The sequence below is a fragment of the Nannospalax galili genome, unplaced genomic scaffold, assembly GCF_000622305.1.
Source record: "Nannospalax galili isolate Female #2095 unplaced genomic scaffold, S.galili_v1.0 scaffold224, whole genome shotgun sequence".
Classification (NCBI taxonomy): Eukaryota; Metazoa; Chordata; class Mammalia; order Rodentia; family Spalacidae; genus Nannospalax; species Nannospalax galili.
In genome coordinates this window covers 92264-97273 of record NW_008351360.1, presented here as the reverse complement: position 1 = coordinate 97273, position 5010 = coordinate 92264, and positions in this window count along the sequence as shown.

Here is a 5010-nt window from a genome sequence, read left to right as displayed (position 1 = left end):
ATATTGGAGTGGCCAGACTGCTTTTGTCTTCAGGAGTTCCCACAGAGGCCGAAGTCAGATGAGGTTCAGATGTTCTCAGGCTGTCTCCTAAGGTCCGGATCCCTCCAGGAAAGATTTTGGCTTCAGGAATTTTGGGGTTGGACTGGCCTGGGAGCCTGGCCCAGGAAAGATGTTGGTCTAGGGCAGCTGGTGGCCATGCCAACGAGAGATGCAAAGGCAGATGGGGTGGGAAGAGACCCCAAGGCCTCCTGGGGACTTCACTGAGGAGCTGGGTTGGTCTGGATGCAAAGGGTCAGGAAGAGGAAAGGTTAGCCCCAGCGTCCCATAAAGAGGTTGGTGGGAAGCCCCAGCGTCCCATAAAGAGGCCCAGGGAAGCAGAGGGAGGTGAGGGCAGGGCCAGGCCCAGAAGCACTGCTCCTGGGGCCCAGAGAAGGCACTATGTTGGTCTGGATGAAAAGGATCAGGGAACAGTATTGGTTCCCCAGGTGTCTGGGGCCCCAAGACAAGGAATGGAGCAGGGCCCAGATATGGGAGGGTCAATGAGGCTGGGGTGTCAAGGCGCGGAGGGCACAATGGCCTTACCCCAGAGAGAGGCGAGAGGCCTGCAGGTAAGAGTGAGGTCAAAGATTCTTTAAAACAACATTCCATAAAACTTCTCCTTATCATACTGGATGTGTTGTTTAAATAATACACAGAAAGTCCTTTGTTAGGAGAACAGTTCAGATAAAGGAATGGTTTTAAGAACAGATCAGGGTAATGACTCCAGGAGTTAGTCTTTCTTGAATCAGGCACCACTGCATTATGGCATCTGCCACAGTGAATTCAGATGCAAGTCTCTTTGTATAATCATGGTTACATCAGAACATAGGAGAGACTAACAGAAGGATCTTGAGTTTAACACCAATCTGGGTGACATAGTGAGACCCTGTCTCAAAAAAATCAACAACAAAAAACCCCCCAAAACAATCAACCATAGGTAGGAATCAAAAACGGGATTTTTTAATGGTGATAATTGATATTTTGTTTATTTATTGGGGGGAGGGGGACAAGGGCAAGTGCATGCCAGGACATGAGTGTGGAGGTCAGAGGACAATTAACAGGCATTAGTTCTTTCCCTCCACCATGTGGTTCCCAGAGACTGAACTCAGTTCCTCAGCCTTGGCAGCAAGCACCTTTACTTGCTAAGCCATCTTGCCAGGCTGAAAATATAAGATTTGGTAAAAATCAAGAAAGTAAGCTGGATGTGAAACTCAGGGGTAGAGCACATGCAAAGCATTCAGAAGGCCTTAGGTTTAATCCTCACACTCCTCCCTCTCCCTAACTAACAAAAACTTATCGGTGCTATGAAATTTACAAAGAGGAATATTGTGTACTTTATTATTATTATTATTATTATTATCATTATTTTATTTTTATTTTGTGTGTGAGTGAATTGCCTGCATGTATGTAAGTGCACTTGTGTCATGCAATGCCCACAGAGGTCAGAAGAGGGTATCGGATTCCCCTGGAACTGGAGTCATGGACGGTTGTCAGACATCATGTGTGCTGGGAATCAAATCCAGATCCTCTACAAGAGCAGCCAGTGCTCTTAACCACTGAACCATCTCTCCAACCCCAAATTTATATTATTATTTTAATTCTGTGAAAAAAGTCTCCAGCATAGCATACAAATTTCTCTCTTTTCAATCCTTTGAGGATGCTGGGCATTCAGTAGGAACCACACCTTAAACTTTGCATTTGGATCTTTTCACCAACTAGCAATGGGGGCCAGATCCCTTTCTTACTTCCCAGCCAGCCCCACAATCACTCAACAAGGTCCAGTGTTGCTAAACTGGAGTGTGCCACAGACATTTTCTCCTACAATATTTTCAACTTCTGATGGATTTCTTGGACTGTGGCCCCACTGTAAGTTAAGGAGCATTGTGCATAATTATATTAGTGGAATTTATAATAAGCAGATGCAGGCATGTGTGCCACATTAATCTGTGTCTCAGCATAAGTCCCCAGGGAAGTGTGGCAGATCTTTCCAGGTTCAGCCCCACAGGGCTTGACCTGTGCAGCTACTGGGATCTGGCTGTCTTTCTCTTGATACCTGAAGAGCTGTGACCAGAGATGGCTGGATTTCCATCCTCTGAGCATTGCCAGGGACAGCCATCACTTTCCTTCTCAATAAAGGACAGTCCAGGCCTGGTGGTAAAATCCTGTACCTGTAAAACTACATGCAGGCAATACACGCATGCGTACACATAAAATAAAAATAATAATAAAATTTTTTTAAAAAGAAAAATATCTTTAAAAAAAAACTTATTGAACTCAATTCTAAACATTCACAGATGAATGGCATGGCTGGGCTTGTTGCTCAGTGGTAGAGCATTTGCCTGGAAATGCAAAGCTGTGTGGGCCTTCCCCAGCACTGCAAAACAAAATAGTATCATAAAACAAAAAATAAGGTATTTAAAAAAAAATAGGAAGGATAGAATGCTGAATTCCAGAGGAAGCTCAGCTGTAGAACCCCTGTCCACATAATGTAAAGTCCTGCCCTGGTGGCTCTTGAAGTTTCCAAGGAGAATCAGTCTGCCTCTAGGCTAGGGGGAAATTGTGGTGCAAGATAGTTATGGAAACCCTCTGCTGCAGGCCTCTGCTGGCACTCTGAGGTCACCTCTAAGGCAGGTTCGGGCTCTCTGAGTCACAAGAATGAACCTTGCTTCTCTCTCAGTGTCCCCAGTGGGCAAACCTGGATGGCTGACAGGGCCTGCTTTCCCAGGATGGGCCAGGGTAGACTGATCAGAGCGAGACTGCAGGGAGAGCAGGCTTCCATTGGCAGCCCAGCTGCACAGGACTGCTCAGTGCTCTCTCTGTCAGAGTCAGCAGGCCCAGGCCTAGGAAGACAGTGGGCTGGCAAGACTGCCTGTATCTGTTTCCAGCAGCAGGGCACAGAGAGACAGGATCTGGGGCGGTGCCAGAGCCACAGAGGACTCAGAATGGCTCTTTCCTGGGAAGCCCCTTCATGCCTTCCCTGGACACCTGGTGCCCCAAGCACAGGGGAAACGCTGTTCTCAGCTTCTCCAGGCACCGCAGGAGCAGCAGGTTTGCTTTCCACAATCCCTGCCTCAGATTTTATGCTGTCTTCTGAGTTAGCTTGATAACTCCTAAAGATCCCCCAGTACCTCAGGTGGGCAGTAGACAGATGGACAGGTGCTCAGATGGATGCATCTGACAGGATTTTTGCTTTCTTTCTTAAAATAAAATTATGGGGTGGGAGAGCAGCTCAGTGGTGGAAAGTATTTACTGTCATGGGTGAAGCCCTGGGTTCTACCCTAGCATTGATGACACACACAGAGGAAGAAAGATAGTGTGGGGGGGGGGTGAAAGAGAGAGAGAGATTCTGCTGAAAAGATCCAAATATGTTTCCTCATTTTCTAATTAGATGTAAGAGCTTGAACTCTAAATGCCCACATTAAAAAGGAACAGCTCTTGCTTTTCCTTCTGCTGAACTTGTGGCCTCTCTCCAATGGGAAATGGCTATGCTGTTTCCTAAGCGAAGCTGTTAAAAATGAGAAAATGTATCTTTTTGTTCCCTAATGTTTGTTTTTTTTCCATTTTGGTTTAAACACATAGTTTTTGTACATGAATTTTACACACGGCATGAACATATTTCATCATGGTTATTAAGACAAATGTTCACCTGGTCACTCATTTATTTCTATGATGATTAAGTGTCTCAGAACACATTTGCCAAGCAATATTTAAGCTTCTAAACTTGAATCATTTTGATCTTAAGTCATTTAGTGCCAAGTCAACCCTCCACTGACTTCTGTGCTATTTTCTTTGACCTGCATGTGAATATGGCATTGGATCACAGTTTCACAGACAAGAATTAAAAAGGCTGGAAATGCAAAAAATTAATTTACAACATAAAATTTAAATTAATTGTAGCTCACAGGCATAGGAATTAAAGTGAGGGGGAGGAACAGAATAAGTCAGTGGACCTTTCCACAGTGGGGATTGTGTGCTCAGTGGGGTGTCTACTCTCGGGGGGGGGCTACTCCTTGTAGAGGCACTGTGTTCTGAGTGGGGGTGTGCTCTTAGTGGGAGCCCATGCTGTCAGAGGAAGTGGGTGCATTAGGAACACTTGCTCTCAGTAGGGGGTCCTAATTGGAGTGGGCCCATGCTCTCAGTGGAGTTCTGTACCACAAACCTGAACTTTTCCATAAAATTTAGGGTATGAAGTTATTTGTTATTTGTATGTCTGCCTGCATGCATGCGTGTGTGCATGCATGTGTGTATTGTGCACAGGATTGAGCACAGGACCTCAATACTCCTGGGAGGCAAATACTCTATCTCTGACCTACCCCTATTCCCATCTTTGAATATTCTGAGTCAGGTAAACCTCATAAATGAGATTGATAAAAATATCAGTCTTGCCCACCCCCCTGCCCCCCCGCCTGCCGTTCTATACTCCTAGTTTGAGCCCTGCGCCATTCCTAGTCTTGGGGCCCCAGACACCTGGGGAACCAATACTGCTCCCTGACCCTTCTCACCCAGAGCAACCCAGTCCCTTTCTTGGGCTCCAGGAGCACCACTTCTGGTCCTGGCCCCGCCCTCACCTCTCACTGCTTCCCTGGGCCTGCACCACCGGCTAACTCTCCTAGCCTGCACTACTATCCTCAGACCTCTTGGGGTAAGTCGATAGCGCAGCTCTACGTGCCGGGACTCCCTAAGCCACATTCCCCCTTCCATCCCCCCCGCCTCGCCGTTCTATACTCCTAGTTTGGGCCCTGCGCCACTCCTAGTCTTGGGGCCTCAGACACCTGGGGAACCAATACTGCTTCCTGACCCTTCTCACCCAGAGCAACCCAGTCCCTTTCTTGGGCTTCAGGAGCACCACTTCTGGTCCTGGCCCCGCCCTCACCTCTCGCTGCTTCCCTGGGCCTGCACCACCGGCTAACTCTCCTAGCCTGCACTACTATCCTCAGGCCTCATGGGGTAAGTCGATAGCGCAGCTCTCTG